General features: G+C 46.0%; 1 protein-coding gene across 8 annotated transcripts in view; it reads right to left on the bottom strand.

Moving 5' to 3' along the window:
- The window catches only part of LOC135378039 (zinc finger homeobox protein 4-like), a 253,994-nt gene that overhangs the window by 107,695 nt on the left and 118,854 nt on the right, over nucleotides 1-27,445 (bottom strand). For 7 of the 8 annotated variants that reach the window (XM_064610870.1, XM_064610877.1, XM_064610874.1 and 4 more), the window contains one exon: nucleotides 3,996-4,028. The gene's annotated coding sequence lies outside the window, so the exon portion shown is untranslated. Of the gene's footprint in view, nucleotides 1-3,995; nucleotides 4,029-26,502; nucleotides 26,888-27,445 lie in introns of those variants that run through there. The other variant, XM_064610875.1, reaches the window with a different exon arrangement.

Raw genomic sequence — 27,445 nt, 5'->3', positions numbered from 1 at the left:
AACACACACGCAAAAAAAGTAACTTAGTTACAGTTACTTGTTTCGACATAGTACGTGCTTACAGCTACAGTTACGTGTTAGAGGAATTTAGCTACTTTACAGTCACCTTTTAAGAAACGCAATACGAGTTAATGCAACTCTCAAACAAATTTTAGGGTTTGTACTGCCCGATCGCAATTCCATCATATACGCACCTGTTACAATTGAGCAGTAGTCTCGAAGTTATCATCAGTAAGTGGTAACTAGTTACAATTACAAGTCACTTTTCCAGAAAAGTTAATCGTCACTGAAACATGTTGCAGTCACGTGTAACTCATTACCCAAGTCTGGATATATCGTTCTTCCAACTAACCGGCGTTTTGTTTCTACTTATCGCCAACGATCGGCTAGATCACGGCGAGTCCATTGTCTCAGCATGGTATGCTTCTCTGTGCACTCATGCACGGAGAGGTGTGGAGAGGCGAGCAGGAACCAAAACATCGATTTCTTTTTATATTTTTTTTTGCCTAACTCCACGTATGCCACTGCCTGGACGCCGAAACAAAACCGTGCTACTTTAAATGTTCCTAATGCAAGAGCATGATGTTAGCCGGAACAAAGCGGGGTTCAACGATCCGCCGCAAAATTGAAGAGCGCAACACACGTCTACCTCTTCACCTCGGTGAAGCAAGCCACGACGCACGAATTGCACAGCAAGGGCCTGATTAGAGGCCACGCACCGTTATCGAAACGTACGTTGCTCCGCCTACCAACGGCCAGGCCAAGAATCCTCCAGCGGAGGTGCAACTCAAAAGCCACCTTCACAAGGGCAGAACGTGGATTGGTTGTCAACAGCTTCGTCAATGGACACGCACAATTGGGTCGAAACCGTACTTGTTCCTGTTCGTCTCTGCAAAATGACCAGGGAAACGATTCGATGACCGACTTCAGAGCTGGCTCCAGCAGCCAGCGCGAAAACCTCGTAGGTTCCACCTGGCATTATTGCGGGGACGCCTTCTCAGCAAGCTTCACCCTCATTTGAGTGTAATTAGATAGCTTCGCCGCGCTCACGACCCGAACAGGCGAGCAGGTGGCCGAGACATCTCGTGTACAAAACAATCGGCCCACTCTGACAGCAGCCTGTTGAGAACAGCGGCATAAACAGGAATACAAACTACGAAAATAACTTAACGAATGCAATTTAAAGCTTCGCATTTGCATCACGCACGATGGCAGATCTTGAGCCGCCGTGAACTGCATAACATATACCTACTACTAGTATCACCTCTCTGCTCCCAATTGGCCAATTTTGAAGCTGTAAATTTGAAACGACCGACAGGCAAAAAGATCTCTTTCCAGCAAACGAGGAAACCCAGGCCACATTAAGTTTGGAAGGCAAATAATAAAAAAAAAAATTGTGGAAGCCGAGAGCAGTTTCTGGAATCAAGCAGCCATTTTGCCCACGCAACCGCGAATGATCTGCCGCCATCAATCGAGGTCACCAGAGGAGTCGCTCGCCACCGGTCATTCCACTCTACGGCTGTGTTTCAGGTCTTCCTCTCCCTCTGGATTTCACACCTTGTACCGAGCAACATTCATGGGTGCCGCCTACACGAGAGGGCTGAACCGAAGCGACCAAGTTCACACATGGAAACAGGACTGTTCGCGCCTCAATACGGGCTGACTGGGTTCACTTCTCGCAGTGTCAGTACTCGGTCCGCTCATAGTAATCATATAGTGAGCGCGTCGAATCGCACCCGCGTTTCTTTGCAGTGCACCACGGGAAGGACGCAGTTGATGGTGTGGGACAATTTTGCGCGTTATAGCCGAAATTTCGTTGACTCGTATAAGTTGAGAAAGAGCTTCGTGGAGCCGTATGACGTTTGTATTTGTTATTCGATACGATTTGAGTACTGCTCGAATGCTGCAAACAGAGCAAAGAATAATCATAACGAGCGGTGGGTCCGATTACTCTCAAAGTCAGCAGTTGACGAAAAGTCAGCGACTGCCTGGTGGAGGGAATCGAACTCGCTTACTGGATCAAAGCGTTTGTCGTCGTAAAAACCTTTATGCCGAATTATTCACCAATATATCAATTATCACAAACGTTAATCACAAATAGCTCCCCAAGGGACGCCGCTGCTGCGTTATCCAGTTTAAGAAAGCTTTTATTGAATAATTTTTTAATAATTGGGTGTTTACGTCGCGAGACAACTGAGATCATGAGCGACGCCACAGCGGTCGGTCTGTGGATTGCTTTTGCCCACCTGAGGGTTCTTTAACGTGCGATGAAAAAAGCTTTTATTGAAGTTAAGTTGTAATATTTGCAATATTTTTCGAGATACTATATTGACATACGCCTCTTCCAATGGGTGTCTAGTCTAATATTGGTTCATACTATATTTGCCGTCTTCAGTAAGACGTCCCAAATGTTGTCCAGCTGTTGTTCTGTTGGACGGCATATCACCGACTTTAAAAAAAAAACTTTACCAGGGGACAGAACAGAGGGCGAGCAACACAAAACCTGACTCAACCTTGGGAAGCCAACTCAAACTCACCGGTCTGTGTTCTGTCCCCTGGTCAGTTCCCTGAAATAAGGGTTTATGCTACCCCACATCAAGTACACATCAGACAGCTAATAGCTTGCGTATTGCTTCTACGTCCAACCAATGATATCGTCTGACGAGACGGACTTACAATTCTTACAAGCGTAACTTATTGTTTGCATTACGTGCGAGTTCGGTGAGTCAATTGATTATCCGCAACCATGTCCCTGTAGACAACAAAAAGTTCAGTCTTTGTACTTACACAAAGGATACCTTCGTTTGCCTACCTTTGTGCGTACCGGAGCTTACGTTTCCGATTAGCCGATTAAAAGCGCAATCGATGTTAATACGTCGTTTCTCCCCTTTCAAAGACTGCACATTAGCACGGGAAACTCACCCGGATTGTTCGCAGAAATGCAAAAGAGCAGTAGACGAAGTACAGCATGCGCGACTGTTATGTTACAAAATGAGACCAACAGCAGTGAGACACGCTACCCCCCCTCCCCCGAAGCTTTGTGACCCTACACTATCCCGATGTCGGGGCGCGCTCACCAAGGTTACGTCCTGATCGCTTCCATGTATCGACCATGCTTCGTGCCCAGTGCTGGCGTGCTCTAAGAACCGCAAACGGGATCAACGATGCCGTTTGCGGCTCGTCAAGACAGTGTCAAGTGCGACGATTACAGTGAAATTCAAGGTGCTTGTTTGAAGCGGTGCATCGTGAGACAACTTGTGGCTGCTCGCACACAGAGAGATTGAACGCAAGAAACGGGATGCCCGTGGTAGGCTCAGGTGTCCACGCCACGGGCACCCTCTCTTTCCCACGCTACACTCAGATGACAGCGTCCCTCTCGCTTTTCCGGTCCTCCCCCTCACTTGACTCCCGACACCTGTCGCCTGACATTTACCTGTCTTGTGTCTCTTTATTTTCTACTTCACGGCATCAGTCAGATGAGTCACACAAAACGAACTTGATCAGGGATCGTCTGGTTTGCTTTCAGGCTGACAACGAGGCAATACAGCGGAATCTACCTGGACACTACGATAACCCTAACTGTACTCATAGTTTACGATTGAAAGGGGAAAATAGAGGGGAAGGCAGAAATCCATTTTGATGTCTTAATTTACTTAAAAATCCGTGTTAAAAATTGTTCAATGTAAGATTACGTTGATTTCACAGGGATTAGTTGACCGCGTTGTGGTTCAGCGTGACAAAGCTTAGATCACGATACCTCAACGGCACCTTCCAATTTTAAATCGTGTGGGGAATTACTAGCCGTAAAAAGAAAAAAAAAAGTAGAAGAAAAGTAAAAAAGGCATACAAGAAACAGCCTGGATACAATAGTAGCTACCTTAATAAACAGACTACATACTAAAAGATACATACAACGTGTAGAAGTCGTATGTGTATGAACGGCTTCCTTGCACAATTGAATTTGCAAAGAAGCGTTAATTGAAAATACTACTCACCTAGCATGTTGAGGTGGCTTCAAGATCCTGCACCTGCAATTAAATGAAGGGTGGTGAATAAAAGGAACGGATCGTTCTTTCAACTCCCAGTGTACAGAGTGTGAATCAATGTTTAGGTCAATCGCGTTTGTAGCGATCGACGTGAATCCGACCACAAAGTAAAAAGAAAGGAATGTCCAGAATACTTATCCTGTACGATATGAGGTACAACACATTTTCGTTACGGTCTCTGTTTCTTTTCCTTTTTTTTTACAGAATGTTTTCACAATCATTGCATAACATGCAACATGAAAAGCATGGAAGGGCCTCGTGCATGTAAACAGAATTATTACTAGGGGCCACAAATTTAGGCACTAAAAACAATGGAAATAGGCAGGCATTTAGGCCCTCAAAAACACCAAATGGGCACTAAAATTCAAAAATTGGCACGCTTTTTTGGCTTTGTTGGTGTTTCAGGATGCTCCATCCAGGAAAACTTGCCCGTTTAAAGGCTGTGGTACCGTACAAGCTTTGACTTCTGGTACACGAATGTTGAGGCGGCCTAGAACCACGCTATACTGAATAATACCTTTAGTTCTCCGCCCTCGGAGATCTTGAAAGGCTAAGGAAGGCCAAGTCGATTGATCAAATATACATGAACCCCTTCTAGCAAACCAAGGTACTGAAGGAAACCAAACGCAAAAAGGAATAAAAGGAAAAGCAAAGCAAAATGAAGGACTCAGCATGAGCCTGAAAGGTGCACTCGCACTTGTACCGCTAGAAAAGGCTGTTATGGCATCTAAAAAAATGATACAATTCAATAGAGTCGATAAAAAGGCAGGCAACCCGGAACATGTCGCATTTAGGCGTTTATAGGCATTTATAACCAAATGCCTAAAATTCCGGGCCCTAATTATTACTGAACTGCAGTTCTCGCACTACTCTAGCACGGAGAGTTTCGTCGCAGCTATGAGGACCTGCATCCCAGGAGGAAATGCAGAGCTTATTCCTGTTTCTGTTCATCTTGCTACCGCAGTGCAAAGAGAAGTACATCCAGCCACAGCTCTGTTCCTATCCCATTTTGCCCGTTTTACTACCGTGAGAGCACGAAAATTTTTCCCCGGGAAAAGCTATATTCCAACGAATATGTTAGGAACGGGGGATATCCCGAAATGCCACCGTTTAAAATCCCATATGTTCAAAATCCCAAACGGCGCTAGCGTAGCGTTGCGCGCGAGCCAAGCTATGGGGAGCCGTCTCAACCTGAACCGTCAAAAGACAAACCTAAAAAAAAAACTAAACTTAACCTAACCAAATTCTAACCATTTCTGCTGCTCTGATGTGGCCGCCATGCTAAGCCCAACGGTCGCCAAAAACCTCGCTTTTATGCACGACAATGTCTTCTACCGACGCCAAAATCACGCAATACTGCGAGGTTTGTCAGTAATATGCATTATTCAACACTATCGTTCCACCATTCTTCATATTAGAGCTTTTATTTAGAAATGTGGGATTTTGAACATCTGGGATTTTAAACGGTGAATTGTCAACGGTGGGATATCGTGGCATCCCCCCTACACGCCGCACTACGTGAAGTCATCCGGTGCGTTGCCGCGGTTTGGAGGTACATCCACTGTAGTATTGAAAGAGCTGCGCTTTTCATCTGCCGTCAAGGCCGTTGGATGCGAAAATATCGTGGCCGTACATATTTCTGATCGGCGCGATGCGTTGCCGTACCGACAGGACACAGGAGAGAGGGAGATGTTTCTACAGCAGTATGACGTCCGATTACCAACTCGCGTGCCTGGCAAGGCACCGTTTCTAACTTCAGGCGCATTGTATACCTATTTTTCGTTGAAATTTGCAGGGCTATACGCGCCTTCCTCGTTTGTCATATTTCACATTTTGGCCGGGGCTGCAGAACGGGCGTTGCAAGTTCAAATTTGAGATTTCGCTGATGCTTCATCCAGCGGCTTGTATCTCGATACTACATGATACTGCTGTAGAGACGCTGCTGATACTGCTGAACCTGTAGAGACGGTTGAATAAACTACTGATTAAAATCAGTGCCACTGATACGCACCTAAGCAACAGGATGTGCGTTTAAGTACCATTCTCTCACACGACCCTCCCTGGTGTTTGTATGCTAACGTCACTCTCCTTGTTTGCACATTTATAACATTGATTTCCGTGCACAAGAAAGGTATCACACGTTTTCTCTTAATTAGCTCGAGTAACTTAGACGCGTCTTCCGGTGCTTTCATGATATGAGTAATTTCATTGATTGAATGCGAAAGTAGTCGATGCACTTGAAAATATCCAGGTCGATGGAGTGATGTCATTGTACCACATGCATGAAAGCGTTGATGGGTTGTCAGTTTTCTACAATATCAGAATTGATATGTCCACAAAACCAATCTATTAAAAATGATACTACAGACATGATGCCGGCTTCCTGGTTAAATTTTTCGTGCAGATCAAATGTCATACAGCTGAGTCAGAGTACTACATCTTATTTATTTATTCAGTGCACCTTCACGTCATTGCACAACTCTGTTCTAAAGTATGTATTAAAAAGGAAATGAAATAGAATTTCAGCTCTCGCAACGGAGAAACGTTTGTCAACCAACAAGAAATTGCCTATACTGGCCGCACTTCCCGTTTTACTTTTTCTACTAAACCAAACCAAACCACCAATTGTCTACAGGACGCGCCAAAGATTTTTGTGTCATATATTTGGTCACAATATTGTGGGACATAGGCCACGTAGTACGGGGAATCATCGTTAGCAGCTGGACGAGTCAATCAAGGTGCAATGAACAATGTGAGGGTAGTTTTGTTTTACCGACTGTTTCTAACAAGCTGAGGGAATGCACGACGACTCTCTTTCTGGTTCAACACAAAACATGGAGTATCAACCACCTGACCTGACACACAATCAGCTTCCAGAATCTTTACGACTTTGGAGAAATAAATGGGGTTCACTGTCGAGTGAAGCGTTCCTCGAAGGGCAATTTGGGATATGTTGCACAAACTCAGCCGGCGTGAATGTAACGGAACAAGAAATGTACCACATTGATCAGATTACAGTTTCCTAATATTCATGTTCATGTGTCCTAAGGATTGCGGTGCTTTGCGAAAGCAGTTCTATTCGCAGGTATATGACTTCAAAGTCTATTGTTCTTAGTAAATGTCGGCACAGTTCCCTGTGAAGTCGGCCCAGGACGCACGATTCCCCCCAAGCAACGTGCCGCCACACCGGCAGGCAGATCGCTCGGAAATAGCACGCCACCACCAGCACGCCCTTAGTAAACACGAAGAAACACCGAGGAAAGCCCAACGAAATGAGAAGGCTACACGCTGATGTTGTCATAACCATGTAAAACACACACACACACACACACGTTCGAAAAAAAATCGCGCTCTGTTGCCCTTTTCCGCGCTCCTGTTGTCATCTCTGTGGATGGTGCAAACTCCCCTTTGGCCGGAGCAAAGTGCATCGAATCGGCTTCGCGACACTCTCATGACGGTAGCAGCTGTGGCGAATTAAGGACTACCAGTTCATCTCTGTGTGCATACAGAAACAAACAACAGAAAATGATAATCTGCAGCGTACGTAGATTGTTAGCTTAGTTCCTCATGCATTCACCAGGATTACTCGTGAATGGGGGAGTGGCTCAATTCAGAGAATGTGCCTACAACCAGAGACGATAAGAAATCACGACATCGCTCGTTCTAGTGCAGGTCTAGATAAAAGTTTACGAAACACGCGAGCGGGGTACCTTTTCTTCAGCGCGATGCCCTAGCGGCGCAGGCGGAAGCGGGCTCGTTCACTGGTAGTGACCCAGCGCGGTAGTTTCGGTTTTGCGACTACATTCGAGCGACACCGAAACTAACGCTTCCGTGAACGGGCCCGCTGCCGCCCACCGCTAGGGTGTCGTTCGCCACTCGCGTGCTCCGTAAAGTTTTGTCTGCCCTTGCACATGATGTTACCTATAACTATAATGTGCAGTCATGACTGTCTGTGACAGGAAGCCTGCAAAGCCGAGTGACACGTCAAAGGGCCGGTCTGAAGCCGTCAACTACATTAGAGTCACATTTTGATTGTGCGTTATGTGCCGCATGCAAAATTTCATTGAACATTGTAGCTTTTGAGACAAACAAGCCCCCCAGTGCACATCCGCTTTCGGTTTCGTGGTTGCGCAAGCGGGAGCCTTTGCCGAGCTCACAGGGGTATGTGACCGAGATAAAGGCGACTGACCACTGTTTTGAGGATTGTTTTGAGATTTCTTGGAACATAAAGCAAAATTTTGTCTCAAATGAGTGACTTCCATGCTTCGCAGCACAAACACCGGAAGCTGCTGACTGTGACGTCACGGCAGCTGTCAATGAAACGCAGTCATAAATATTCGGTTGCGAACTTGATTGAAAGGTTTTGCACCGTGGCAGTGAGAATCAAAAGAAACCACGTGACATTATTGTTTTTATTTTGTTTCGATATCTATTGTTTGTTTTGTTCATATTGGCCGTGAATAACCCTTTTCAGGCATTCGACTACACGCCTCTCCAGGACGATGAGAAGCACGCTTTCTGCTCCCTTTGCTTTGCTAGACAGCCGGCTTCAGTTGCACAGTTGTAGCTACAGGGTTTCCATGTGGGAAATCGTCTGCTGCGGTCCGTTGAAGCAAAAAACAGCGGGACTTCATGCGGTCATGTAGCGAAGGAGAGAGAGAGGATGATCTGCTCAAGACTTGTTTAGTCGAGATGAGGTTGAACATGCCCTCTGAAGTGAACTGCTGCCTCTAGTGACGACGCCATAAGCACGTGGGCTCTGATCTTGTCTATTAGCTCTCAGAAGCACGTGACCTCTCCCAAGGCCGTCGCCCGCGGTAACGAGCAGCTTGAATCGCGTTGTTGCAGGTCCTCACACAGTATGAATTACACGCGATTTTCTACAGGACTATTACATTCCGCGATATACGACTTCAATTGGACGTTCAAGTCCACGCAAATGATCATCTCATCTACTAAATACTACTCGGTCAGAACTGTTACAACACCTTGAAGGGCTGAAAGGATCACGGTGATGAATGACGCACGAATGGTAAGCTATGATTGCGGTATGAAATGTGTGATTATAGACGCGCATCCTGCAATGGGACATTTGCGTGTACTTGTAGACATAAGTTTTGTGACGTTCAGAATTGTATTTTGTTTCTGCTTCCCTTTTGTCCATCAAAACCAAGATTCCATCGCGATCAGTGATAAAAAGTGTCCCAGAGATGCAGTACGCTTCATACAACGGAGTTTTTCCTGGAAAAGCCACTCAGGCTGTCGTGCAACCTCGCGCCTGGAGCCTTGGTCCAGCTGCTTGGCAAGTCGGCATAGGCCATGTTTGGGAAAAGTGCGATGAGACATGAGTTTTCTAGGACATCACCTCTGTCGGATCGCAGTTTGATTGCTTCGAGTAAACATTACGTCCGTGACGGATGTACACGCAATGAAAAGTATACCCACAGTCGGCGGCTTGGATTACTAGGGGGAACTAAGGCCGACGTACAGTTTCTGTTCATTATAAGCTCCGATATTTTCACCTCTGTGGTCCGCATCATACATCAGTTATTTTTTAAACTCCGCTACATTTCTGGGATGCACGTTATGCAGCAGAAAATGCGGTACATATGGCGCCTCGAATTACTTGCGTCTGTACAAAATGGCGACAGCAGCTTGCAGTTCCTCTTGGTTCCCGTGACGGCTTCTGCTCAGAAGTTAGATGACGTATGTATCATTCCCTCGTTCGCTGCCGCAAGAAAATTATCTGTCATACTGCTGGCCTTCCTGCCCCGGGCACAGTTCCTGCGCCGTAATTGTAATAATACCTTTGTCTGGAAGAACTACGCCAGTGTCAGTGGCAAAACCGACTTGTAATCCTCCGCCAGAATGTACGAATAAAACCACCATACCGTTTCGTAATCCGCGAAAGACTTGAACCGGCGACAGCGGCTAGAGAGGGATGCAGGAAATTGGCGCGTTGTCATCGAACAAGCTACCATTCCTCAAAAGACGCTCAGTCAAGTCGCCTGTGTGGATATCGAGTATACAGAAGAAGATGGCTAGAGGTGGAATTAGGCGGGGGGAGGATAACATATACCTTCTTCTAATGACGCTGAGATGGAAAAGGGGGAAACGACGATCAAGGTCGCCTTGTGCGCGTATTTCAGAGGAAGACCAGCAAGAGAGGAGGTCGTAATTATCGCTCGGGGAGCTAATTACATAGCTTTAATCCCAAGCAGAAAAGAAATTATGTGCCAGTCGAAAACATTTCAAGCGCCTGGCTTCCTGTGGCTGACAACAGACAAAAACGTCTAAGCTGCAAGTTGATTGGCCCAGGAAGAAACTGAATAGCCATGCAGAGATAGGATTTGGAAAGATGAGAAAATTGGCACTCAGAGCGCTTTTGTTTGGTTTCCTTCAGCGCGCTTTTTGTTTCGGGTTGGTTTTCACGGAAATACGGGCCCAGATGGTTGAGGGGGGAAACAAAAGGATTTGTACGCTGTAGCTGCGACCTTGCCCACATGGAAAGACCAAAGTGAATGGGAAGACCTAAAAGGGACACACTGTCATGTGGCATGAAAAGAATCAAGCCCATGGAAGAAACACGCTGCTATTGTTCCACAACCGTTTTACAACTGACAACGCTCAAAACGTTTCTCTTCACAACACTACGCTGCTCAACTCACAGCTTGTTCGACGAAGCTCATTTGTCACATAGACGGCTTTCGCCCGCCGGCGGGCACCCTGCTCGGAAAGTCTTTTGCCGTGCGAGTAATTATTTTGTTGCTTTGCTATTTCAACTGGGCGATAACTTGCACAGGGACGAAAGCATAGCTACAGTTTTTGAAGGTCGCATTAACGGCACTGTAAGAGCCCGCTAGATAGAAGCTTTAGTTGAAAAAAAAAAGTGTATGTCCATCGTCATAAGCATAAGGTTATGTCGTAGGTCACTGTTCCATGTGAATGGCAATGACGTAACGCAAACAACAGACCAGAGGAACAGGTTACTGCTAATGTTATAGTTTGCAAAAGCAATGCACAGCTGTTCAAGCACTACAACAGCTGTGCACAGGTACTGTACTTTATGCGTAAAGTGCTCTTGTCGTTTCGAATTTCTAGGTATGGATATTCGAGAGATGTGTGCTCACCACTGCTAGTTAGAGAAATGCGTTTCCTAGTCCATGTCGTAGTCGCATGCATGCTGAGCGCACACGTAAATCATCTTTACTTCGTGCTGTTTGTTCAGTGTTACTCAAGATGGAGACCACAGTTGAAGTCGTCTGGTGCCCTCCTATAACTGATGGAGGTCCTTGTCCACTTGTCCACACTCCCTCCTTCAATTCTAGGAGGGCACCAGCCAACTTCAACTGTGGTCTCCATCTCGAGTAACACTGAACAAACAGCACGAAGCAAAGATGATCTACGTGTGCGCTCAGCGTGCAGACGACTACGACATGGACTTAGGAAAGCGCATTCCTCTAACTGGCCCTGTGCAGTCTGTTGAGGACACAGAACATTCTTGCTGTTCCGCCGACGATATCATCAGCATCTCCGGACAGCCTTGGCCCTACTGGACCTTTTGACAAGACGAAGATCATGAGTCCCTGGCCTGCGATTAAATATATCCCGTCAGTCCTGCAGGCTTTTGTGCGGTTCTTTAGAGACACTAAGTTGTTGGATCTACTAATGATGATGTGATGATGAATATGATTTCTGGGGTCCCCGTGTCCACCACCTTTTTTCTTCTTCCTTTTTTGCATACCTTACTTCCTCTCACAATTACGGGACCTGGAAAAGCTGGCCCTCTTCAGCGCCATGCTCCTCATTTTATTTTTTACTGCACCAAACCGAACCAACGATCGATGTTACAGTCTCTACGAATTCACGTTGTACGATTCATAAAAGAGCAACACAGCTGCATGAAACAGCAAAAACAAGCAGCAAACGAATTAGCGAATATTTGAAAAACTGTATCATATGACGCGCTTCCAGCACTTTCCAGCTCGCGCCATCCGATCTCAACCAACGGGTTCAATATGCGAAGCAACTTCCTGCAGTGCCATCTGGAACACAAATCTTCGCAGTCCCGGCTTTGCAGGCACACAAACGCTAAACGTATACATGGCCCGCCACATCTGCGTGGCTCACTTTCCAACTGATTCAGAACGTGCATTAACGACGGCTCATGTGGATGGAATCAGGAGCTGTGTGCTAGCAGCACGATGAAACGTTACGTGCATATAATTAATGATTAGTTGGTATAATTTAATGATTGCACGAATCCCAAGCGAAAGAATAAACGGATAACCGTGGAAAGTGTGGACTGTATTGGTGGAGATGGAACTGGTTCCCGTAGTTGGTCACGCTCAGGCGGGCAACCACGTGGTCATTTCAGCCCTAGAAACAGGGCGAAACAAGCCTGTAAGCTTGCGGCAGGAAGCGTGCAAGTCACATCAAAAGACGTCTATTGAACAACAACCGGGGGCGTGTCAAACAACACGACAACGGAACAATTACATGATGAAATCAATAATAAGTGAATAAACAATGATGTACAGAGAAAGAAGGCTAAATAATAGCTTTGTGTGAGAGAAGGGTAGCAAAGCTGCGGTGATTTTAGCCTTTAATTGCAAGAAATATTCCGAATGCGTGCTTTATAAACTGCTCAACAAAAGAACCCCTGCTTCCTCGGTCTCTGAGCTGCACAGCAAGCGTACAAAGGAAGGCTTTGCGACGCGCTACTTACATTTTCCCGTAGGAATAACTAAGGGGTAAATAATATCCCTTGTCACGGTGGATTATTAACGGCAAATTTCCGCGTCATGCACAGAAACAGAAAGGTACATATCCTCCCCTCGAATATTTGTGCACATGCTGAGTCCTCTGGACATTGCCCACAACATGCAGAAAAGTGTGGGAGAATGGTTACAAGCTCCTTTCTACTGCTTAGTTTATCCATAGAGAATAGTCTTATCCGTTATTGTCTTCTTTCATGTGATTGTATCTATTTAGCAGGTATATAGTACATAACACGGTTGTTCGAGGCTCAATAGAACGCAGCGTCAACAAACACGCAATAACTATGATTTTCAACTTTCCACATTTTGTCCTGCATCATCTACCAGAGAACTTCTACAAGTTATCCATAAAATTCGGGGTTTCTGGAGGCCGCATGGTCCGAAAAGTGTGCGAATTCTTTCCGAACCGAATTCGGGAGCGAACTTTTTTCGGAAAACAGAATTTCGGGCCGAATTCGGCTCGATCTGGCCAAGCCAGATTTCTCCTCCGAAATGGGAAGTGACGCCAACCGAAAAAGTAGAAGCATCCAATGGCTATTCAGCCGGAAGGAGAACCATAACAACGATGACGTAGCAATCAAGTCGACTGTTGCCGTGTGTGCGACTTCTACCCCTATGAATACAGGGATTATCTCATTAAGCTGGACGGTTGAAAGACGATGTCCCCCAAGGTCAGAAGTCTTCGGCCAAAATTCGGGGTGCATTTCGGTAGCATGCTGTGATGCACAGAAAAAAAGTTCGGTCCTGATTTCGGTTCGGCCACTTTTCCGTGCCATGCGGTTCAGCCTTTACAGTATCTTCAGTCCTAAGTTACCACCTCTGACATCACAGGCGGTTTCTCTTGAGGAGGGCTTTTCGAGATTCATGAATACCACACACGTCGGCCAAAGGCAAGGAAATGTTTGCAAAGCATATATTCTGGAGCCAAGAGATGAGAGATGGAGCAACAGTGACTACGATATAGGATTCAAAATCGGCTTCATCACCACGGAAGTGAACTACACGTGCCCGTTTTAATATGGTGCGACAGATACAGTCACCTTTACCATTTTCTGATATATTCGACCGTTCTGTTCTGCTTGCGGGGATAGCATATTTGAACCAAGAGCACCATCCTGCATTGAGGTGGTGGTGCTGGTAAAAGGGCTTGTCGTGCAACGTCAAGACTGACGCCCTGGGGGAATGTGCATCCTGGGCCGACTTCTAAGGGAACTGTGCCGACATTAGTCTGAAAACGTCGGAGGAAAACCCAGGAAAAACCCCAGACAGCACAGCCGGCACCTGGATTCGAACCCGGGTACCTCCCAGTCTCGACATGATATGAGCTGAGCGACGGGCGAGCTGGTCCCGCATTGAGTATTTTCTTCGACATATACTATATCCTTCCTAGTTTCCTTATCATTGTTGGCCGACCGCGATTGTTTCTCTCTTGTTTTTCCGTTCTTCTTTTTTTTTTTTTTTTTTCACTGTAGTCACATAACGTGGATATGACTGGTTAAGCCTTAGATGAAACAACAGCCTTGCATCATCTTTGCCACTTTGCTTCTGAGAATAATGATCGTATGATTACCAGGGCAACCGTAGCAGAGGACTCGCTTCGCACATTTTATGACGTCAGCACTTGTATTTTATGCGTGGCGCTGTGTAATTATACAAGCCATTGCGCTATCTCTTCTTTTTCGTTTTTTTTTTCTTTCTAATTTACCCACATGACTATTAAGCCGGATCGATCACCTGAGCAGTGAGTGTGGCGTCGTTACGAGGTCCAATTGATTTTTTCCTGTCATGCTGCTTTGTCCTTGCCTCTCTGGCGAAGGTGAACAATGGAAATATACGGGGTATCCAGATTATAGACGGCACAAAATAGTACATTTTGACGCCGCTAACGTGCAGATTTCTAACTGCAAAATGGGTGACAACACGACGAGCAGTGACAACTGACGCCGGCGGTACCGACGGAGTATGCCGCTATACGTCACATGCATCAGCTACAGATGGCGCTGCAGTGGCACTCTTGCGGTGGAAAGTGCAAACAGGAGGGGTAGTTTTCCCACATAAGTTGGTTTTCGCAATGGACGGGAACGTCAAGCAAAAGTGCCTAAAGAAAAGGAACCGACAAGCTGTTTGCAAATTAGTTCTTACATCAGGAACTTGTTTTCAAAACTAACGTCCGTCTGCGGTAAGGTTGCGACAAGTCGACACATGGGTAGCGTGGGGTTTGACATGGACCTGTGCGGAGCGACTGCATTTCGTTTTCGGTATCATTTCGTTGTGTTAGTTTAGAGTGTGTTGGATTGACTGATTGAAAAAAAAAAAAAGGTGGAGATGTTAGTCCCAAAGATGTTGTGTGTTGGTTCCAGTTAACTAGGCATCGCCTTCCAACACAAGAACATGTGGTGCGCTTATAGTAGCGTGCACGGGTAGAATCCACCGCTAATGCGGACACTATAGCCATTCAGAATGATGTTCCAGAACTTGGAAGCACATCAGAACAAAGCACCAATAATCATAGTACGGTGACAGACGTTACTCCGCAATGTAACTTGTTACTATAAGTCTTTTGTTACACGTGACGTGAGCTCCGCATCAGCATCTCCCGCAACAACGTGCGAGCAATCAAACTCTCTCTTGTGGCATTCGTTCAAGAGGCGATTCCAGTTAAATTGCTCCGTCCATTAAAGTGCGTCAAAGTCCACAGCAGTTGTTCTGTGGGAAAGCATCACAATATGTGTTCAAAAACAACGTGGGCGAACGGGCGTACAGCTCTCGCAACTCCCCCAACTATTTAATCTATGCGCCACTAGGGTGTGAGAGGTCGCTGTGGTAGCGTAGAGACCTCTACGAACGTATCTTATTCCGCGCTCATTCCCTATGGAATTTCAGTATAGCAGCAGAAACACGCCGCTTTTCTCCACCTACACGTAAATGACGTACAACGGCCTTCTTCCCAAATGAAAAGCCTGGCTTGCCTTGGAAACAATGACACAGTGAAAGGACTTGGTTGTTTCTCTACATAAATTAGCAATCACTTCCAGGTCGAGGAGCCGGCGCAGTTTTGCAGAACCCGACCTTGATTTGTTCCTCTTTCTATTGTACTCTTTCTACGCCAGCCCACTGCTGTCTCTGCAGAAGTATCGCTTCATCGCATATTCTTGTGGTTATTGCTTATTGCACGAAGCTTAATTATCGCGCAAAAACCTACTCGGGGAAGGTCACAACATGAGCGGGGGACGATTATCGTACCAATTACCAGGGCTGTCGCACATGCGGTGAACTGAAGCACAAGGGTACGCACACGACGAACAGTGAGACATGAAATTGAAACTCTGCAATGCCAACTGCCGGGAAAAAAAGGAAAAAAAAATGTATACAATCTCAGCACACTCTCACTCCCACATCGATGCATTAGTCGGCGTAAAAAAGAAGGGAGAAAAAAAGCAGCGGAAGGAAGTGGCAGAAGTCCCCAAGACAGGAAGAGGGTACACTCTTAGATGCGTAGGCTGTTTCTTGTCACCTTTATGCGATCGCTATTTTAAGTTCATAGGCAGCCACTCTGCCCCGCTTTCTTTTTTTTTTTTTTTTTTTTTGCTACACTCGATCTGAGATGTGTAGCAATTATTGCGGTTCCTGCTTATCGCAAGGGAGAGTATGCACTTTCTCCGCGACCAGTGCAAGGTGCTCAGCAGACAAGCACGTGCTCCTTCGTGGAACGGAAAGCGTCCCGATCAACATACCCGCTACGAGTGGGGAGTGTGGGGGAGACTGGCCATCTGTCGCTTCGAGGTGCTTTGCAGACCCGCCGCCCCAATCAATGCCCCCGCCACGGTCATTCCACGGGGAATCGTGCGCCTTGTGATTTACCGGAAAAACGACAACTCACCACAGGTCGGCCGGCCCTGGAGGCCAGTAATCTTTAGTGAGTAAAATTTTATCGCTATCTCTGAATGCAATGACGTCATCCCTCTAACGTGGAAGAGGATACACGCAATGAGTATTGCCGCTGTCCGTCCTATACGCAAGCGTACTTAAAAATACTGAGCTTTAATATATCGTACGCTGTCACCCTTGCGTACGTAAGGAATAGCGTGATGGTTCTGCGCAATGCGCAAAGCTCTGTTTATGTACGGCCCGTGCGCAGAACCACCAACTCTACCCCTTACGTACGCAAAGGCGATAGCGTACGATATACTAAAACTCACTATTATCCATAGAAAACATACAATACGATAAAACGATAAACCGGTTAACCGCGTGCAAACCGTTAGACGAATAACAGTTAGTATTACGGTACGCTTTGTCTGACAGAAAAAAAAAGTAGAAAAGCACGGGACACAGACAGGTGCTAATTGAAGAAGTCGAAAAATCGAACCGAAGAAACAACACTAATAGAGGTGGAGGCGACATAACGACATGCGAGTGTCTTACGTGCATACATTCCAGAACAATGCTTGTCAAACAAGCGCTAAGAACAACGAAGATTTTTCCCTAATTGTCCTTTAGAAGAATCCGTTCAAACAAAGAACCCAACAAAAGACTACGGGGTGAAACTGTCTTTCATATCGACACGACTCAACATGAGCCTCGGCCTCAACAGAAAAGACCAAATCCATACCACACGAAGTAAAGCTCCCATAGGAACGATCAAATCGACGTAGCCACATGTCAGCGTGGCTCTATCGACTGTCGGACACTTGCTGCTATTTTCGCTTTCCGCGGCGAAGTGTTGCACTTGCACGCCCGCACCTCACTCTCCAATGCGTCACATGCACGTCGAGAGGGTAATGATAAAGCCGGGCAAATGCCACCGCAAAATATTTTACAAACTGGACAGCTTCAATAATTCCGATTGTTACCCTCGCTGTGTCCAACTAGTGTTAGCTTCAGAACGACACTGCCTGCAATTCGTGTTGGGATAGCTCCCGTTTTCCGTTACCACAATCCGCGAAAGAAAAATAAATAAATAAATAAATAGGTTCGTTTGATTCGGTTGGTAGATAAAAACAAATAACAAGTGGTGATGTTGACATACGGCTTTACGAGATAGAGCATTTTATTGATGAAGAGTTATTGGTAGGCTAGAGGAGTAAGGGATACGAGGCAGCAAATCTATTCCCAATTATTATTATTAAAGCAGCTAAGAGTCCCCCGTTTAAAAAAAAAAAGTACGAATGGTCCGAATGCTGGTTAACCCTCTACACCGAGAGACATACAAGACTACTTGGCCGTACTAGATAGCCGTGTATGACTGCGGTGCGACTTGACAGATGGAACTTTACTCTTTGCATCAAGGCAGTCCGAGTCAACAGCTTGAATTTTTCAAAAATTCCCCGCTGTATACAGTCCACAGGTAATTATTTTGGTTGTCCATACTAATAGAAGCTCGAACGTTGTGTTCGTCTTTCGTGTGACCAAGCTCCGCTTTCTTACAAAAATGATGTTTCTCCGTGCACCGTCTCATGTACCTACACTTTTCCACAATCTTATCAGCTCGCATCAACTGATCGGGACAGTAATAAAAAAATGGAACGCGGATCTGTACTACATCAGTCCACTGAGAAGCGGGCCTAATTAACTACTTAATGAAGTCTCAACTTACTATCACGAGCCAACTAACGAAAATATCCTATTATCCTCACAATGTTTCGCCTCACGACTAATGAGAGCTCATTGTTTAAATTCGATCATTTTTTGAAGTGAAAATAAATAGTCTAATTCGCACGAGGCAGTGTGCGTGTGTGTGTGTGTCAAAGCCGGTCCCGAGGGTGCGCGAGAGGGACAGCTGCTGCGTCAGACGGGGCGCCAGACAGCACGCGTCCCAAAGGCTCATGAGGTCGTACAATGCAGCGAGAGCGAAATTATTCTCACTACTGAATTTAAAATACTTCTAATTCACGGCTCACCGTTTCACTTTTCTGAACTCGAATTTTTCTATACAGCTTTAAAGTGCACAACGTATCTGTAACAAAATAAATTACCCCTCATATCTACGCAGCTAAAGTTGATTAAGAGTGCATATATGAATTCTTCGCCCAGAATTTTTCTGGTTATTCTGCTAGACAGTACTTCTAGAAGGGGCACGAGGGGGCGCTTCACGGTCATCCTGCCCAAGGCTGAAGTTGGCCTGAGGACGACTCTGGTGTGTGTTGCGGGGTTGACCTCGTGCAAGTATACAATAAGCACTCTTCGGATTATCCTGATTGAAATGTTAAGTGGTGTCATGACCAGTAACTGTGCACACGAACGTTATGTATTTTAAAGCTACACAACTGGATGCGATTTTGTGCTCAGGACAACACGGGCACGTCACTGGATTCACGTGAAGAAATGTCTGCTACTTCACCTACCTACATCAGCGAATGTAATTGAATCTCGACAAAATGCTTTATCTGCGTCACAGAAACCTTAACTGCAAAGCTGGTGGAACGACTATGCTATGGAATGACTATGGAGGTATTTGGCCGTGTTTCTGGTATGATATTTTCGAGTTCCTTTGCCACACGACAACATGTTGTTTACCTGTACCGAACAATAAAGTCGCAAAACCCAACCTGAAATGTTACGAGCGTGCTCGGAGCTTTGCAACTCTGTGTACAACAATAACTGCCACCATAGTTCACAATCTTCAGTATGTTAAACCGGCATGTGCTTTTCAAATGAGAACTAAGAAAAAGCTGAATTTTTTTTTTTTGGGGGGGGGGGGCACACGCGTGAAAATATGTTACATAGTTACTGATATTAAATTATACTTACTTTAAGCTATGAGCGTAATTAAAATCGAAGACGGTTGGCATGGCAGACATGACTGAATGGTGAGTAAACAAAAGAAATATAGGGACGAAAAAAAGTTTTACCGGTATTTCACGTTTTTTCTCTGTATACCACTATGCATTTTTGAAAAGTAGTGGTAACGGAGAGAACGATCGCCGCTACTCGAATTTGTAGGAGAAATATATTTTCCATCACCCATTTAAAATGTAGCGGGATCGCGACTCCCCTACTAAAAAAAGTAGCGAATACGGTAGCAGCGCCGCCCTGAACGACGCTGCCTATACGAGTGGACAAGCTGACAGATTACGGTATGTGCAGTCGACAGTAGTGCTAATACAGGTGGTCTCAAACAGTCATAGGAAGGTTATTTTAAATGTCAGTGACCAAGTGAGAGGTACTGTTACACTACACAAATAGTAACAGGTTCTAGTTGCAAGTAGCTTAGTTAGTTAATGTGTCAGACTGACTGACCCATGAACAACAATAACAACGAATATATCATTACGATTAAGTCAAGTTAAGCTCCCCCCCCCCACACACACACACACTTTTTTTTTTTCTTTTTTCAATTCCGCGCAAGCAGACTACCCGTACACAGTGTTCTTGAGGACCAGCTGTTCTACGAATAGCTGAAATGATTGAACGTCTATTGGCGCCGCTGTTGCTCGAAGTCACCCATAAGATTACTCCACTTGATTCCGAATACATCCCTTCTCGTGCTGGACACACCGCAGTGACATCCTCAGAGACTGGCAGTGTATCATGGAGTGTGTATTCGCCTCTAAACGCCGACGAACGGAAGTTACGTTGGTAGCAATACACCTTCGAACGTCGTAACCATTTAAAATGTCACCGCGAGGGCTGCCCTCAACAGCAATCTACGAGCCACCTGAACAGCTGTCAATATCGTACGCCTGTACTCATTCAGAAGTACGATCGCTGTGAAGGTAATAAACGGTGCGCGGTTGAGAATAAGCAATACAAAATTACCTACGCGCTTTCCTAAATTATTGCTTAAAAGTTGCTATACTAAGTAAGCTGTAATTAGTTACTGTGACTAGTTCGAATTGAAAGATACTTTATGAATTCGTTACTAACGGGTTACTGGTAGCTAAGTTCCTTCCCAAGGCTGAGCTCTCAAGTACGCTATACGTAAGAAACGTTCACTACATTCCCTTAAAAAAATGTGAGAAGAGCGTTATCAGATCTCGTCGGATCATTGTTGTCATTCCACAGATAAACACGCAGTGCTATAACCGCTACCGACACCAAATAACGGAACTCCCCCAAGCAGCACAATGTACTGAAAGTCGAGTCCAATAGGAGTGGACGGGTAGGTGGAAGGCCTTGAACACCGTCTTGCAACTAAAGAACATTGATAAGACACATACCGTCCACCCCTATTGCACTCGACTTTCGGTACATTGTGCTGCCTGGGCCTCTACCCTCTACCCCGCGCAAAAGTAGCGCAATAGGCAATCCCAAGCAGCACAAAGCACTAAAAGTCGGGTGCAATAGGGGTGGACGGTATGTGTCTTATCAATGTTCTTTAGTTTCATGAGTATGTTCAAGGTCTTCCACCTACCCGTCCACCCCTATTGCACCCGACTTTCAGTACATTGTGCTGCTTGGTATACTAGCGTCGCATTCAATAATATTTTTTTTTTAAATGACACGGCGCCGCTACCGCAACCAAGTGACAGTGACGCGAATGCTTATCCGCTATTTTTCCTTCACTGCGATCTCTTCGTTCGGTCATCTGGTCACCGAATGTATCTCAAGATGTTGTACTTGTTACGTTCCTTCAATCAGGATTAAAAGCTGAAAAACGTCAGAATATGTGTAACAGTCAAATTTTGTGGTACATTCGGAGAAGCAATATCATTGTGCATGCATACATAATAGAAACACGAAGAACTATTGGCGGAAGCGTATTATAATACAAGCTATTCCTATTGTTGTCCACCCATGTGTCCGTTGCTGGCGGTACTACGAAAAGCCATATTTAACGTTGTTTGTTCTAGGAGCCCCTTGGGAAGGGTGCGCGTAGCAGTTTCATGAGGATAACCTCCGTTAGGAAGCATTAACAGAAAAACACTTCGTGAAACGAATGAAACACTATGAACATTTATCGTTACAAGGTTGGTCGCCCATGTGCGGCTGCAAGCCAATGGCGCAAAGAACATTGGTGATGAGATTGGCATAGTCTGACCATTGGGCGCTTGATGAACATTATTGCTGCATTTGGTGAAGCTCACATACCCACATTTTTTTTTCTTTCTATTTCGTGTTAGCGCCGCGAAGCAACTGTGGCTATGAGCGGCGTACAGATGAGGACAGGTGGAGAGAGGACAGCAGGAAGGAGTGGGGGACAGGGGGGGACATACCCACATATTGATGTGCTGCATGCTAAAGAATAATTTGATCCAGCAAACAATGTCAGCTACCTAAAAATTTAGAAATGCCAGATATGCTTCACAGAGACGGTGGTATAGCTTCAGTGTGACATGCCAGGTATCTTGGGAATGTTTTCGATTTGTCTTCGAGTTCACACGACACCACGTTCTGTTTGTCCTGAACAATAATGTTGCAAAATTAACTCTGAAATGTGTCAGGAACGTGCTCAGAGTAACTTTGCAATTCATTGTACAACCATAAAACAGCATGACAGTCCAAATTAAACCGTCACGTTGCCTTACAAATGTGGCGTAAGAAAGAATACACGCGCGAGAAAACACAATTAGATTCGTAAAAAATGCGTTACTCTTATTATACTCCATGGGACTTAAACTATGCCCAAATCACAAGTACATAAAACAAACAATGATAAAAGGTTTGTTTTGCTTGTGTCTCACTGTGATTCCCTTCTTTCTCTTTGCGGCCCGCGTTTTCCATTTATGGAAACTAGCGGTCAGCAGCAGCGATGAAAGAGACTAACACTACCATTTTAAAATGTAGCGGGATCGCTACTCCGCTACTGAGAAAGGTAGCAAATACGGTATGTACAGGAGTTACGTACAACACAGATAGAAAGACAGAATTCAAATTCTAAGGATTGTGGTATTGAGGGTATTTGAAGGCGAACACCTTGAAGGCGGTGAGAAACCAAATGCACTAGCAGCAGGGCCTATTGGGATGCGAAGGAACGGAGTCGACCACGATTTTCGCAACTTCCCGGAAATAGGAATCGCTTTGCACCTGATCTTAAGCAAACAGATTCGACCTATACGAAACGAAACGATTTTGAGGATCCAGGTCGAACGGTGATGACAACTCAGGATGTCTCCAACGTGCATTACACGTTAGAACATCACACATGGTTCACCTGCTCAAATATAGCTGCTTCTCTGCTCCGTTGCGAAAGCACAGCACTGGCTGCAACTATCGCTAATGAACAGAGGCAGTTCCGAAATAATGGGGTTGAGGCTAGGAAAGACGCTTGGATTAGGGAGATGACATGGTAGCCTGATGCGAAACACATGAAATGAAGCTGCACATGAACCTGCACATAAAGAAGTGCACATGAATGTACAACCCCTACATATCGAAGCGAGTAATACAAGAATTAAAAACGCAGAATATTTAGCCTGTAGCTCATAACTGAAGAGACAAAACTTAACAGAGAGTGGAGGACCTCAAAACAATTTCAATGAGTGACGAGTGATGAAGCGCAGACTTTACACGAAAGCTCGGCACTCATTGAAATTATTTTGAGATGCTTCATTCTTTGTGAATTGAACTGCGAGGGAAAAAAAAGTTTGTAGTTGTTGTCGTTTCAATACCCCCTGCTGCTAGATTGAGCTATATATATTTCTTATTCCACACTTGAATTACGTGCAGCCCAGTAAGCAATCGAGATAAGTGACGGAATCACCAATGCTAAATGCCGTTTTTCGACGTTCGTGTGTGTAAAGCGGGAACACCCATTTGGGCCCCTGTTACATTTAGTTCAGAGGAAAAAAAAGTTATTAAACATGCTTCAAACGTGATTTCAGAGGCAGTCATGATTACACTGAGCTATATTGGTACCGGTGTATTTGTAGTTGCTATGTACACCAAAAATAAATTATAACAGCGGTCGGTAAGCAGAATTCAATACTGTTATAAGCTCAAACGTAAAAGTCTAATGCGATTCATGTTCGTTTAACACGATGTGCGAACGCTGGTGGTGGTGGTATAGAGTGGTACTGCTTGCCGTAGTCGGCCACGCTTAGGCGGGCGAACACAACGTTAGCGAACACAAGGGAAACGAATCAAACAAAAGAAAGTTATTCGTCTCAGTGTAAGGCGTGGTAAACTCGGGCTGTACACTTCTCATATCGCTGTAAAATGTAGCAAAACAAGAATCCAAGCCCCTGCACAAAAGTCATGTGATCCTGAAACTGTTTCCAAAACAGTGGGATTATAAATATATTTCACATATCCCCCCTCCCCCCCTCCCGGACAAAAGTAACAGCTGTGGTCTGTAGCACACACAGCTGCCACTTTGCCTCCACTACCACGGTTACTTTGCAAAAAAAAACTGCAAACAAAGCCAGCGACCACCCAGGAACTTATCGAGGAGTACTGCACCCGAATTTCGCCGTTAGAAGAGTGAAATTGTGCGCCGTAGTGAAGCACTGACTGAAGACTGAGCAGGCGCGCTGATGCCGACTAGAGAGCATCAGAGGCGCCGCCGCCTCCGCCGAGAGAGATGCGCATGCGCTAACTACACTCCAGTACTCGACCCAGTTGGCTAGCAAAAGAACACTGCTAGAAGGAACCACTGGCTCGTGTGACGCGAGTGGGATATACGAGTCGCATAGACGAGACGGCATCACGGAATTTGAAATCACTTGCATCTTTCGTCAAGAGACGATGAAAGTGTGGGAGAAGCGGTTACCATGTTGAAAATGTCACCAGTAACACGTGCTGACTAATGTGCATTCAAACAAAAATGAAATATTCAGGCAACGTCTTGTGCACACTGAACGAGGTAACGGCAGCGCAGGAGTGTCGGACGTTTCGCATGACACCGATGATCAAACCCCAGTGCCTTTCTTTTCCTCCCATTATTCCTTTCTTTCTAGGAGACGTTCTTTGCGAACAGCTGCCCTGATTCAAAAGCGATGAGGCGGACATGAACCATCTACAGAGCTGAACCAAGACGCCCTCAAATGAAACCACGATATAGCGACAAAAAGAAATGTGGCACGAGAATTATGTAAGGCATGCTTCAGGTTCAGAACCGCTACAGAAACAATTACAGAATATGCTCCAGTCTGGTTTTGAATCTCCTGGACTGTCTAGCTCGTTCGTCTTCAGGCGTTACAGCAAAACGCACCGCACCCAAATGCCTCGAAATCGGACAAAGTTTGCGAAAGATTGGATAACGAACGGGATACGACGAGGTCACGTACTGACTTACTAGACATTTAGAAGGTAATCGCAAAGCCCTTTAAAAACGCGTTTCTTTCAGCTACGAATGAGAATTTGACGGAAACCATGGGTGCTAATGCTTCCACCTCTGCAACCTACGGCATACCCTTCGTACCGGAAGTAGGGGAGGCACAATATCGCTCAACTTCCTGGCAGGTGTTGCAGGGGAATGCATGCGATGTATGTCTGCCATGTAGTGAAAAAAAACGAGTGGAATCAAGATTTTTAAAGTCGGGGCCACTGAACTAGCGCACGGGTGACGTAGAGTGGTAAAACACTGCATGGCTACGCAGCTCCACAAGTTTTAAAGACTCGAGACTGAGCGAGACAATGTGACCCGAGGCTTGTCAAACCCAGTACGTGGAAGACACTTTTACAGCCAGATGTGAAGTTTGTTGAGCAGGCCCTTACTCATCTGTCTGCGACGTGCTCTTTCAAGCAGGAGCAACGTATTTAGATCCTGCTTTCTTTTCAAGTAACACCTGTCATTCTGTCAAGATGGGCATTACAAGCGCAAACATGTATTCTAAGTTGCATAAGTTGCACAGATGTTCACCATGGCATATCGACGAGAGGAATGTGAAACCTGCTCCGTATACCCGAACAAATTGCATCGATCCACTGAAAACGTTAGGTTGCGAACGCACCTTACTAGCTAACTGTCCACCATCTTAAAAGCCAGCCGCAGAAGACAAAAAATTGGAATGTGACCTAGACGTCAGATGCGTCAGAAAGACACGTTAAGCTCTCTACATGAAGACACCACTCCAGTTTGTAAACACAGAAACAATAAAGGGGGAATCACACGATAATTGGAGCCTCGCAGCCCACGCCAGCACCTGAACAGCTGTCGTAGTGTCATCAGACAAGCTTAGTGACGTGTGGAAAAGAGCAAATCAAACCGAGGATGGACGAGAAGCTCGAAAATTAACATCACTCGTAGACTATTATGCAGGACAGCGCATACACCATATGACGTATTTGGTGTTCGGCTGTCGTGGGAGAATGGAATGCAAAACTCCACAAAATGGATTTTGCTCTGCCTCGAGATATGCAATGGAGGATGTCTACATTTGATACCTGGCGACTGAAACATAAATCGGAGGATCATTTTACATCAAAGAGCCCACATGTGATATGTGATAGTCAACAATCACCACTGCGCTGTGTTTTGGACTGTTTCGTGCGAACAAGAGTACTCCCGTTGTCGATGTGAACACAAATAACCCCAAAAAAGAAATATTCTGGAGACCGTCGGGGTTACGACAAATGTGTCATTGGTCAGACGAATGACACCACTTGCCCGACCACATAATGTCCATGAAGCAAACTTGACAATCAGGAAATACATGTACGCGGTTGGCGACAAGTCCGTGCGTGCACGAAGTTGTCAGCAACCGTACACAAGTGCAGGACAGCTGCTTGGCGCAAAAAGCCAGAAAAACATTTCCGTCCAACTGAGTTGTCGAACACTGGTCACCACAGCTTACCGGCTTTCTGTGCAGCAACTTGCTGGTCTGTCAGCAAGTCGACGGAAAGGGGTGTCGATGAAGTGCGTTATCGGCCATTTGACAGCCAGTTGGAAGGCCGTCCGGTACACCACCGCACACTCCCACGTGGGTCCCGAATGCTGGCCATAGACGCGGGTAGGGAGCGTGCGGCGTCACAGAGGGTTCACGCTGGGGACCACCTGACGATCATGCGCGACGTTGATGCCGTTAAATCCAAGCAGTGAGCAGAATGCGTCCATCGAATGGGCGGCAGACACTTTCTGCGCACGCGCACGCACGCACGCAGGAAAACACGAGGCAGTAGCGGCGGCGGCGGCACGAGCGAGAACACCGCGCAGTAAGCACTCCAAGCAGCGACTGAGACCCACGCCAAGGTTGGGCGCGGGGGAGGAGGAAAGAGGGTGGTGTAATTAATTCGGCTGGAGGGGAGAGAGCCGACGCCAGCCAATGACGACGCGCGCAGACGCCGACGCTCAGCGCCTTTCATTGGTCGCAATTACTTTCGGGGACGCGCCGAGCGCGCCGCGCAGACGGTTTCGGTTTTGTTCTTGATGCGTTTTTTAGCAGTTTGCTTGCATCATTACTCCTGCTTCTTTCGTTCGTGTTTTTCTTCCAAATCACGTAATGAAGCTTAGATTTAAAGTTCTTGAGTAACAGTCGTGTTCACGTAGTGATGATTTGCACGCCTTCCTTGGTCAAGAGAGGGCTACCACTGAGACATGGTGAAACCTTCTCTTGGAAACCGGTCGCCGAGGTCGGTCAACGTCCCTGAACTTCATAAAACGCCACTGCCTGGTGCGCACGACCCCGCGACTTTCTCCCGCGTCAGAAATACAATACCGCACACACAGGAGCGCGTAGACTGGTGTTTGGCGCAGAGGTGGTAGCGCCCACTGGATGTGGGAGGAATAAACTGAGCGTC

Source organism: Ornithodoros turicata, chromosome 1, assembly GCF_037126465.1.
Source record: "Ornithodoros turicata isolate Travis chromosome 1, ASM3712646v1, whole genome shotgun sequence".
NCBI lineage: Eukaryota > Metazoa > Arthropoda > Arachnida > Ixodida > Argasidae > Ornithodoros > Ornithodoros turicata.
This window is presented reverse-complemented; position numbering and strand designations above follow the sequence as displayed.